The sequence below is a fragment of the Fukomys damarensis genome, unplaced genomic scaffold (assembly GCF_012274545.1).
Source record: "Fukomys damarensis isolate Sample0158 unplaced genomic scaffold, DMR_v1.0_HiC HiC_scaffold_33, whole genome shotgun sequence".
Lineage (NCBI taxonomy): Eukaryota > Metazoa > Chordata > Mammalia > Rodentia > Bathyergidae > Fukomys > Fukomys damarensis.
Window position 1 is genome coordinate 18,123,524 of NW_022900945.1, and position 12,589 is coordinate 18,136,112.

Consider the following 12,589-nt stretch of genomic DNA (forward strand, 5'->3'; position numbering starts at 1 on the left):
GCCGCGCGAGCAGCGGTCGGTGGCGCGGCGGCGGCGGCGGACGGAAGCGAGCGGAGTACTGGACTTCCTTCTTCCCTCTCCGGAGAGGCTGATCTGGGGAGAGGTAAGGAAGGTGCTCGTGGTTAACCGCCGAGACCTGACGGGGGCTTTGAAGGGTGCTCAGACGTGGGACGAGCTCCTAAAAGCTGTGTTGGAGGACGGAGGCGGAGGTCCCGGTTTTCCTCACAGAGTTTACGGCCGGGTTTGAGGCCCAGAAGGGGAAGAGCCCGCGGACGTCTAGGAGCAGGAGTAGCCGGCTCCAGACATCCAGTCTTATCCCCGAGGGACCCTTTGTCGGGCGGGCTTCCTCATCCGCTTCGCTGTCAGACCCGGTGGTGGAAAGGGCCGCGGGAAAAGAGCGTCCTAAACGGGACTTCCCTCCCTCAGTCGGTTTCCTGGAAGAGATTGTAAAGAAGTCTGGGTACAAGTTTTCACCTATCTGTGGTTACCCGTTTCCTTTGAGGTATTTGTGTACTTTTAAAAATAAAACTTTTTGTGTTTGGGGAAGTTTGCTCTTTTTCATTTCAATTAAAATTGTCTCCTGTTTCAAATTTATCCCGAAAAGAATCGGTAGGGGAGATAGTAGGATCATACCAAAATAAGCTATGCCAACGGGTTTTTCACCCTTAGAAATGTATGTATTAAGTCACAATCTCCAAAGCTTTTCTATTTGTGTTTGGGGTAGCCCATCCTCAAATACACTGATGTTTTGTGTAAGCATGAGTCATTTTTATGACTAATATATTTACAGTTTTTCTCACTTGTTGGGAAAATCATATAATTCTCTCTGGGTAAACAAAAACTTCTAAACAGTGTTTCACTTTACATAAATGTACAGTGTAAATTTACCATTTTACGTCATACAGTGGATGTAATGGCAGGTTAGAAAGTAGGTTGGAATTCTGATTTTACTACTTAACCTGATATCCTTGGGAAAACCATTTAAACTTTTCTGATCCTGTTTCCACATTTCAAAAATGAAATAATAAAGCTTATTTCCTGTAGTTGCTACTGAAAAATGAAATTACATGTTTAAAGAATATGAAAGGTATGTCCCTAAATAGTTTTTTCCTTCAGTATCTGAAATTATTTCTTCTTTGGTTTTCTATTAACTAAAAATCTTATTCATACTTTAAAGATTTGCAAGATTAAACACATATACCTTACTCATACAATGTTCCTTTTTTTGTTGTTTATTTTTTTGAGATGGGGTCTCACTATGTAGTTGAGACTGACCTGGAACTCACTGTGTAGCCCAGGCTGGTCTCGAACTCACAGCAATCTTCCTGCCTCAACCTCCCAAGTCCTGGGATTACAGGTGTGTGCCACCACACCCGGCTTGACATTGTTCCATTTTCAATAATATGGATATATTGAAACTCTAAATTACAATATTAGTTCTGGACAGTATTTCAGGTATAGTAATCTGGCTCATTTCTTATATGAGGAAGAATGTTGAGGACTAAGCAAAACTTATATTGTTCTGTTTTTGAATCTCAAAAGTTTCATTGTAAAATTTTAAACTACTGTATTAGGAAATCACAAAGTGGGTTGCTGTAAACACCAGATATTATATTAGTTTCTGTAATATGTACCTAATAAAGGATTTTATTTGGGTTGGGTAAGAAAATACACAATTCTCTTTAAGGTCAGTTGTATCTGAAGTAATTAAAAGTAAATATTTTTCATGACCTATTGCTATCTACTAAACAGCCTTCCACAATGATCTCAAATATTTCAAAGGTCTTACCAACCATGCAGACATAGAAATTCACATTTTACATGATTAAAGATAGACCCGATAATAAAAAATTTTTCACCAAGAGAATCTGAATGACAATGTAACCAAGAAATTTCATTTTGTTTTTTCAGCAGAGCATTTTCAATTTAAATTTACCGTCACCTTTTTAGTACCCTAAGTTTAGTACCCTAAATTTAATTCATTAGGTCTAAATTTAGTATTTGAATAACTAAAATACTTTTTAAGATTCACATGCCTTGAGCCCAATCTTTTAGGGGACAATGCAGAACTGTGACTCCTTTCTCAAAGAATGAGTTTATATTCAGTTTTTATAGAAGCTTAAGAAAATTGAGATTTGGAGAGAATGTGTGACTTGTTTATAGCTGAATGGCTAGTTTGTGGCAGAGAAAAGCCTAAAGAACTTAAAACTCTGAATTATCCTGTTATAGATAGATAATATATTTCTCTCCACGGGACTGTGCAAATACTGGAGTAATTGAATATGGAACTATAAAGAAATTTATTTACCAAAAACAGGCATGATGGTACACACCTGTAAACCCAGCACTTGAGAGGCTGAGGAAGATCAGTGGAGCTCAACCCCAGCCTGGACTACATAGTGACTGTGTCTCAAAAATAAATAAATGGGGCCGGGGATTTAGCTCTGGCTCTGCCGCCTGCCTTGCAAGCACAAAGACCTGAGTTCAATCTATGTAGTTGAGATAAATAAATAAATAAATAAATAAGTAAGTAAGTAAGTAAGTAAGTAAGTAAGAATTTAAGATATTTAGTAATAAGGTGGGTCATAAGACTTCATTTACTTTTTAGTTTAGTGCCTGTGGATGTTACAACCTGTTTCCAGAGAATCATATGTCATCCATTATTTTTTAAATTTACATTTTTTTCTTTCATTATCATTCACCTCGTGTTGTTTGGATCTTAAATGTCTACCAAAAGACCATGTGATAAACGTTTGGTTGTCAGCCTGTGGTGTTTTGGGAAGGTGAAACATTTAAGGAGTAAGACCGAGTGAAAATTATCAAAAGCATGTCCTTGAAGGTGATACTGGAACCCCATTCTCTTTCTGTTTACTTCCCACTCAATGTGAGGTGACCTGCTCCTGCAATGATATACTTTGCCACCACAGAGCCAAAGACTGTGGACTGAAACCTCTGAAATAGCCAGAATAAATCTTTCCTCCTGATAAGGTGATTTTTCTCACGTATTTTGTTGCAGTTACAGAAAGCTAACAATTCAGTAGTTACAATTTCAGTCCAAAAAAATTATAGAACTATTTTATCTCTTGTTGCTTTTGAAATGGTACCCAAAAGGTATGGAGAAGTGAAAAAGACCAAAACATGTGTTCTGCTTCTGAATCCATGCTTATGTTTTCATTGTATATTAACTGTGTTGGCTAATAGAATGAAATAATTTTTTCTGTGTTAAAAAAAATAAATATATATAGTTTGCTAAGAATGTCCTGATACTATTTTGTGATTATGAAGTGTACTTTCTGAAAAGGCCTTGAATGGACATATGAAAAAGAGTCTATGATTCTTTTTCTAACATAGATTCTAATTGTCATTCTGTTACTCTCTGAAACCCCATTTAATCTAAAATGACCCTACATATCTTGAGAAAGTCTTACAGCAAGGTAAGTTAGCCATTTTATTTATATTAGGACCTGTATGGGAAATAATTTTCAATCCTGTAAGTAAGTATAATGACTACCCTTAGGCATTTCATTATTTACCTAAACATGTAACCCTTTAATCAGATTAAACTTTACAGTTTAACTATGAACTAGACAGAGCAAAACACTTAGGATATAGATGTAATCTGAGTTTGTCCTGATGAAGTAGACCTCATCCCTTGATGACGTAAGAATCAGAAATCTCAAAATAAGATTCACCAACTCCCCAAGATAAATGTAACTATTATGTACTACAAACATAATAATAAAAAAACTAATAGACTCAAATTATGTCAAAAATACTCCCATCACCTGGCATGAGGTTGGTGGTGGTGTGATTTCTCTTTCTCCAGTGTAAAACTATCCCTATCACTTTTTTGTATTCTTTAAGCATTCAAATAATCAAAGAATTTTATAGATGCAGAGCATCTTAATATATCCAAGTCACTTTCTTGACAGATTTCTTGACACATACCAATGAATGTTCTTATAGGTTGCATAAAATTAGAAAGCTACATTTCTTGTTCTCAATTCATTTACTTATTTTGTGTAAGAGTCTACTATATTGATATGTTTATAGTAGAGGTTTCTGTTTGTAGTATTTACTTGGGATTTCTTAAATTCATTGAGTACTTCTGAGAAGATGGTGGAGCAGTAAACAACAAAAAAAACCTCTCAAATTTGGGCTTCAGACATTGGAAAATAGCACCTTGGGGAAGAAAAGGAGAGGAGTGTATCCTTGGGACACAGGAAGAATCTGAAGGGAAAATTGAAGTTCATAGAGAAAGTGAAAAGACAGATCACAACAGAGAAAAAGAAGGGAGCAAACTGTACTTTGTCCCTGACTCCAGGCTTACAGACTAAAAGAGTAGGATCAAATATTTAGGGACATAGTCAGGGTAGGTGATTCCAGAGGCCTGAAGGGAGAAGTGCACCAGTGGAATGGAGCACTGAATGCTATGTGCTCTTAACAACTGATAAGTGACTCCAGCACAAGGGACTGTCGTGTTCCCTGGAGAAGGTTCTTGACAAGATGCCATTTTAAGGAGGAGCTAACTGAACCCAAGACTTGGAGCAACTACCTGCTGAGTTTGTCTCAGGGTTCCCAGTGTTAAAATCTCACAGTGACTGAGTGAGGGACAACTTCAGGAGACACTCGGGACCAGGGAGCCAAGGTCAGGCCAGCAAGTGACCCCGAGAGTGTTGTAGGCTGAACAACTCAGGCCCTAATGCCACAACACCAGGCTAGGATCAGCCTGAACATCTGTGGAGATGGAAGCACCAGAATCAGCACCAACCCTAGTCTTACTACAGACAGTAGATTTCAAGCCAAGACTGATCAAAGTAACAAAGTCACTACATACTTGTTAAAGGAATTACCTAACAGGAAGAGGTAATCATAAATGTATATGCACCAAATACCAGTATGCCCCACTATAAAGAACAAATATTAATGGATATGAAAAAATCAGATAAACACTAATACAATTGTAATGGGGAGCTTTAATACTCCATTGTCACAAATAGATCAACTAGGCAAAAACATCAAATATCAGAACTAAACCAAATCTTTGAACAAATGGATTTAGTAGATAGCTACTACAGTGTTCCACCCACAAGAAGAGGATACACATTCTTCTCAGCCCCACATGAGACTTTCTGTAAAATAGACTGCATACTAGGTCATAGAACATGCTCAAATAAATCCAAAGGAATTGAGATTATACCATACATTTTATCAGGTCATAATGCAATAAAACCTTAACTGATTGAAAGAGACTAATCCTTATGAAGGGAACAATTCAACAGGAAGAGATAAATAATTTATTTTCAATCTATTGAGTATGTTAGAAAGCACATATGCTCATTTTCTCTTTTCTTTTCCTGTTTTTTTCTTTCCCTGGTTCTGGGGATTAAACTCAGCACATTGTTCTGGCTAGGCAGGTGCAGCACTACTGAGCTAAATATCAGGCTTTACATTTCATATTTTTAAAATTTATCAACGCATTAATCTTTATATGTTGGTCTACCAAATCGATGAGTTATTTTGGTTCTCTTTTTTTTTTGCTTTTTTATTTGAGAATTTATGAAATTTGTATATATATGAGTAGTATGAAAAGTATTACGATCCATCCATCATTCTCCTCTCTCATCTTTGCCTTCTGCAAACTTCCTTTTCTGTCACTACAACTTGTTTGGTTGGAAATTTATTAAGACAAATTTTGTTGTTATCAATATATCTTTGTACCTATTTTCTACTGATAATGAATATTAATATTTAAGTAAATTGTATCATAACTATACTTAAATAAATGGATAATAAATCGTTAATATCATTCAGTATCTAGTACATATTACAAATTCTCCAACTGCCTCAAAGATGATATTTGCTTTTCTCAAATCACACAAATCACAAACATTCCACACATCACTGCACTGTTTTATTATACCTAAGTATATATTGTATTGTGGAAAATATGCATTGTGTATATGTATGGGGGGTATGTTTTTACACGTATATGTGCACTATTAAATAAGAGACATGGTCATGAATGTGGTAGGATTTTGCACATTTGGCATATCCATAGTTTCTCTGCCAACCTTATGATTTCTCTAAATTACATGCTTGATTTAATTCATAGTCATTTGTTTGGGAAGAATATTACATATGTATTGGTGTTAAATTCTGTCATTATGCTTATAAAAATATAATAAAAATAAGTATGGAATATAATAAAATAGAAAAATTTGATCTTAAAAATGTGAACTCAGTTGTTTTTGGATTTCAAATATAAGTATCTTTTCTGTGGGAAGTTTTGTTAGAAAATGTAAGTGATACAAATCAACAAGCATATGATATTTATCAAATTAATAAAACCAAGGAGTTTTTAAATCATAAAATTTTGAGGACAGTTTCTCAACTATAATTTGTGACTTTGTTTTATTTGTAAATACATTATTTCAAAAATATACAAAAAGAAAATGAGAAAGAACATAAAATGTTTGATGGTCATACCAAACTAATAATGTATTTGAATTATCAGGCTGTGTTGCATACATTTTTGTTTATTTCATATCCTTTTGCTGTCATATATATGTATATTTGAAATTTTTATTTAGTATCTTCATTTCTTGTCATGTATGTTTGCAGTCTTTAATTTAAAAAAAAAGAAACTCAGAAGATCATCAATACCTACTTTGGGAACCTGTACTCTAAAGACATAGAAAACTCAGAAGAAACGGACAAATTTCTAGACACATATGAATTATCAAAACTGAATCAAGATTAAACAATTCTAAATGACCCAATATCAGTCAATGAAATTAAAGAAGTAATTTTAAAACTACCAGCAAAGAAAAGCCCAGGTCTTGATGAATTCACTGCTGAATTCTGCAAGACTTAAGAGAAGATTTAATGCCACTACTCCAATGTCTTTAATGGAGTTGAAGGAGAGGAAGTATTCCTGGAAGCTCATTCCTGGAAGGAAGTATTACCCTGATGGCAAAACTAGAGAAGGATCCAACCAAAAATGAGAACTACAGGCCAATCCTAATGAATATAGATGCAAAAATCCTCAGTAAAATACTGGCAAGCAGCCATCAAATCATCAAGAAGATTATACATCATAATCAAATACAATTCATCCCAGGGATGCAAGGATGGTTCAACATAGACTAAATGTAATATTACCTTATTAACAAATCCAAGAACAAAAACATCTCAATAATCAGAAAAAACATTTCACACCCATTCATGATAACCCTATAAAAATTGGAATAGAAACTTTATCTCAATCAAATAAAAGCAATCTATGACAAACCAACAGCCAGTATCATACTAAATTGTCAAAACCTGGAAGTTTTAACTTTAAAATCTGGGGCAAGACAAGGATGCCCACTGTTGACACTCCTGCCCAATATATTTCTGGAAACATTAGCCCGAGCAATTAGACAAGAGAAAGGATAATGATAGGAAAGGAAAAAGTTAAATTATTATTTGCAAATGACATGATATTTTACTTAGAAGACCCCAAAAGCTCCACCAAAAAGGCTTCTAAATTTAATAACCAAATTCAGTTGCATAGCTGGATACAGAGTAAGCATTCAAAAATCAATAGTCTTCCTGTATAAAAATAAATTTATTGAGAAAGAAATTAGGGAAATAACACCTCTCACAGTAGCATCAAGAAAAATGAAATACTTAGGAATTAGTCTAACACAGGAAATAAAAGACCTTTAAATTGAAAACTACAGTACTCTGAAAAAGGAGATGGAAGAGGATATCAGAAAATAAAACAATACCCCTGTTCTTGTATAGGCAGAACCAATATAGTGAAAATGAGCATACTTACAAAATTGTTATGCAGATATAATACAATCCTGATCAAAATACCAATAGCATACCTCACAGAACTAGAGAATACAATCCTAAAATTCGTTTAGAACCAGAAGAGACCTAGAATAGTGAAAGCAATTCCCTTCATCCCCCATCCCTTGTTCCCCTTTCCATTTGAACATGGAAAGGCAAGGCAGGGGATATCACAATCCCAGACTTTATATACTACAAAACTACCATGATAAATACTATGTTACTGGCCAAACAGAGACCTGAGGATCAGTGGAACAGAATAGAAGATGAAAAAACAATTTCAAACACACTCAGCTATCTTATCTTTGACAAAGAGGCCAAACACCTTGACTGGAAGAAAGATAGCTTCTTTAATAAATGGTCCTGGGAAAGCTGATTTTCCACATGCCAAAGATTAAACCTAGACCCATATCTCTCACCATGCACTAAACTAAAATTGAAATGAGTCAAAGATCTAAATATTAAATATTAGATATAAATATTAAAATCTTCTGGAAGATAGAATAGGTAAACCTTTTTGAAGACACAGTTGTAGGCAAAGACTTTATGAACAAAGCCCCAATCAGAGGAAATACTACAAAAAATGAACAGATGATATCACATCATATCCAAAAGCTTTTGCACAGCAAAAGAAACCACCAACAGAGCAAAGACAACCCACAGAGTGGGAAACGTTTTATTAGTTATTCCTCAGATAAAGGACTAACATCTAGAATATATAGAGAACTCAAAAAAATCACATCCCCAAATTTAAAGACCTAATCCAAAAACAATCTGAAATGAATAGACATTTTTCAAATGAAGAAGTACAAATGGCAAATAAATATGTGAAAAAAAATTCAACATCACTGGTCATTCAAGAAATACAAATTAACACTGAGATTCCATCTCCAGAAAGAATGGCTATCATCAAGAAATCAATAACAAATGCTGGCAAACCAAAAGTACAAATAAGGGCCAAAGTAGATGATAGATATTGATAAGGGAAAAAATGTTCAAATTGAAAGGTGAACAAGGGACAGGGAGAAGGGAAGGAAGGGAAAAGGAAGAAAAAGAATAGAAAAAAATGAAAACAAAGCTTTTGTAAATAAGGGAAAGAAGTGTTGAAGGGAGAGGAAGGGAATTGGGGGAAAATCAAAATATGTACAGGCACAAATTCCCTATGTTGAAAGTGATCATTATGTATATCAAATATGTACCAATAAAATTATTTTTAAAAACTTAAAATATAAAATCCATGGAGCATCAGTTATGCTGGCATGGCTATGGGGGAAAAGGATCCCTCTTCCACTCTTGGTGGATATGCACTTGTGCATATCCATGCACATCAATACAGAGATTTCCTCAAAAAACTAAAACTAGAGATTCCATTTGACTCAGCTATACCTCTTCTAGGTATCTTCCCAAAACAGTTAAAAGCATCATGCCACAACAGTATATGCACACCCATGTTTACAGCAGCACAATTTGTAATAGCTAAATCTTGGAAACAGCCCAGATGCCCATCAATGAATGAACCAAAAAAATTTGATTTTTAAATGCAATGGAGTGCTACACTGCCATGAAGAATGATAAACTTGAGACATTTTAGGTAAATGGATGCACCTTAAGAACATAATTGTAAGTGAAATAAATTAGACAAATGTTTCAGTAGCACAGTCTCTTCTGTGAGAAACTCAAAAGTTTAAATAAGGACCAAGATGGATGATTGATACTGGGAAGTAGGGAGAAAATGTTCAAATGGGGAAAGGAACAAAGAAGAAGGAATGGGGAAGAGAAGGCAGGAAGTAGGGATAAAGAAATAGAATGGAAGCAAAACAATAGAAACAGTTTTGAAAAGGCAGGAGGGAAGAAGGATTGAAGGGAAGGGTACGGAATGGGGGAAAAATAATTAAGATATATTACGTAAAAGTACAAATTACCTATGATTAATGTGATCATTATGTATGTCAAAAGTGTACCAATAAAATTATTTTTTTAAAAACTTTAAAAATATAAAATCCATTGAGTTTCAGTTGTGTATGTCCTATTATAAAATCAGACAGGTACTAGAAATTAGCAGAATCCTTGTTTCTTAACACTAGAAATTCAGAGCACCAGAAATTCTCAAGCTTGATTTTCAGCTCTGCTACTGACAAAGTCATTCTTCCCAAAACCATAGTCAACTATAATAATATCTGTATTTTTTTTTCCTATTGAGACTGGATGTGATCTTGGGTCTTTTTCAGTGACTTATTTATTACATTTTAAATTTTTTTTTCTGTGTTGCTGGGAGCTAAACTCCAGACCTTGAGCATGTCTGGTATGTGCTATACCACTGAGCTATGTCCCCAGCCTAGTGACTCACTTGGAATTTGTGTGCAAGATAAAGTTGATTTTCCATTCTTGGCAGTAGTATTGTAAAGCAAAATGTTGCATTACATGAGAGATTAGACCAGAACGCCACAATCACTCTGGTTATTGAGTCTCCTTTTGTTTGAATTGTTGGCAATATTTCACTCATGAGCTAATTAGTAATAGGTAAAGAATTTGAAAATCCCAAATGTTACATGTCAAGATTGCATATGTGATTTAGTTAGGATCTACTACAAGTTCTAAGCATGCCTGAAGTTTTAATTAGCCTCTTCATTTTAGTAACAATTATTCATGTTACCTCAATCATTGGAGAGATTATTACAAAGATCAACACAGCAGTAGTGGAGACTGATAGTCCCTGAAAATCCAAAACCAAGAATTTTCCCAATAATAGACCAAACTGCAGGTAGATCCAAGCCTCATGGCTTCAGCAGAAGAAAGTAATCAAGAATTGTTCTCTGTAGTGCCTATCTGTAAATGTGAATAAGCTATGTATCTTTTTTATATGCCTCCCATGAGTAGTTCACTTATTCTACTTTTTAATGTCTATTTACAAATAATTATAGGTATAACTCATAATGTGGGCTTATCTGATGAGTATGATACTAATTCATGAGTAATTTTTCTACTTTAGTTCTTTTTCTAATTTATTCTTCCTTTGGTAACTACCAACTAATACTTTAATCTTGAGATATTTTCCCAATTTTAATTCCTAAAGGTTCATCTATTGATGTTGGGCCATTTTATCCTGCTGGCCCAGGATTTGGTCTCCAGCACTGATCCAATCAGAAATAACAAAGGGAGTTCTTATAATCGAAAACATGACTTCTTTGCTGTTATCTTAGAAGGGATAATATAATGGGCCAGTTTACCCTAGGATAATTACAAAGCACGTCTTGAGTGACTTGTTCTCATTTCGCTTACTTAGAAATGTTTCTGAATTAAAATATGTTAATATTTACAGAAACTAAAAGTTATAGCTTTCTAACTTACCAATAATCAATGCATTCTCATATATATATATCTTAGTCACTTTCTTGTCCCTGGATACAATACCCAACACAACTTAAAGGAGGAGAGGTTTATTTTGGCTTATGGTTATAGTCAGGCTTCAAGGCAGAAAGAGCATAGTGGAGGAAAGCTGTTCATATCATGGTCATTAGGAAGTAGAGAGGAAGGAAGGCAACAGGAGAGATATGCTCTTACAGGTCACACCTCAGAGACTTGCTTCTCCAGAGTATATCCAACCTCCTAACAGCACATGAAGTTATGGATCCTTCAGTATCGGTCCACTGGTAAGTATACAGCCCCTGTAATCAACCACCTTCCAAGTGATCACCTTCCAAAAACTCCATCTCTGAACACATGAGGCTTTGGGGAAACAGTCTAGATCTACACTGTAACGTAGTATAATTATTATATCAAATTCTTATCAAGGAAGTGGCCATATATGCAAATGAGTCATAATTTAGGTTCATAATAGAAACTAAGTAGGCAGGAAGAGCGTTTCAATAGATACAGAAATGAAACTAAATATTTTCTTAGTGATGTATTTAAAATAACATTTCAGATAGTAAAAATTATGAATCACATTTTTTAATTGTAAGAAATTTATACAGGCAGTAATATGTGAAACTGATTTAGATGTATATCTTGGAAAATAATCTTTTAATTTTTATATCATTAAAACAGTATCTGATAGGATTTCACAGAGCTATAATTAGGGTTAGATCAGAGGACTTGAAATTTTAATATAAACCAAGGAAGAGCAACGCTTTGAAATCTAAAAAAGTTTCTAGCTTGATGTTGGTGTAACTGTCATATACTTAAGGACTGACTCACATTGATGATTCCTTTTTAAAATAATATGTCAGCTGCTTTGTTTTTCAGTCATATATTTATATATATTTTAACTTTATCATGCATTCTTGTAAACTGTCATAAATTCTCTTAGACTACTATTTTAATCTGGAGTGAATGGTTACATTTATTGAGGAATTGGAAAACTTTTCATCATTCTATAGTCATTTGTATACTTCTACTTCCAAAAGTACAACTCAATGTTATATAAACTACTACATACTTAATTTTTTGCTCAGAGAAAATGATTTGTTTACAGTAGTAAAATATGTCCTGATCTAAAGTCCAATACAATGTAATTAATTTACCTAATTATCCTCTATTTAGCATGAGGTTACATCTTGATAAATCCATCATAAGTTGAAAACAAAGTGCATTTAATACACTTAACTTACTGGATATCATAGTTTTCAATGTGGTATACTGCGAAGTATCAGCTGTTTACCCTTAGGGTCTTGTGGCTGACTGGGATCTATGTCTCTTGTTGGCTAGCTTTGTATTTTGATTTTTTTTTTTTTTTTTTTTTTTTTTT

The 12,589-nt window shown here is 34.3% G+C and overlaps 1 protein-coding gene across 5 annotated transcripts in view; it reads left to right on the forward strand.

The window, feature by feature from the left end:
• Positions 1-12: 12 nt before the first annotated feature.
• The window catches only part of Spata1 (spermatogenesis associated 1), a 58,216-nt gene continuing 45,639 nt past the window's right edge, over positions 13-12,589 (forward strand). For 4 of the 5 annotated variants that reach the window (XM_010636725.2, XM_010636728.2, XM_010636729.1 and 1 more), the window contains exons 1-2: positions 13-103; positions 11,406-11,492. The gene's annotated coding sequence lies outside the window, so the exon portion shown is untranslated. The remainder of the gene's footprint in view (positions 104-11,405; positions 11,493-12,589) is intronic. The other variant, XM_010636726.2, reaches the window with a different exon arrangement.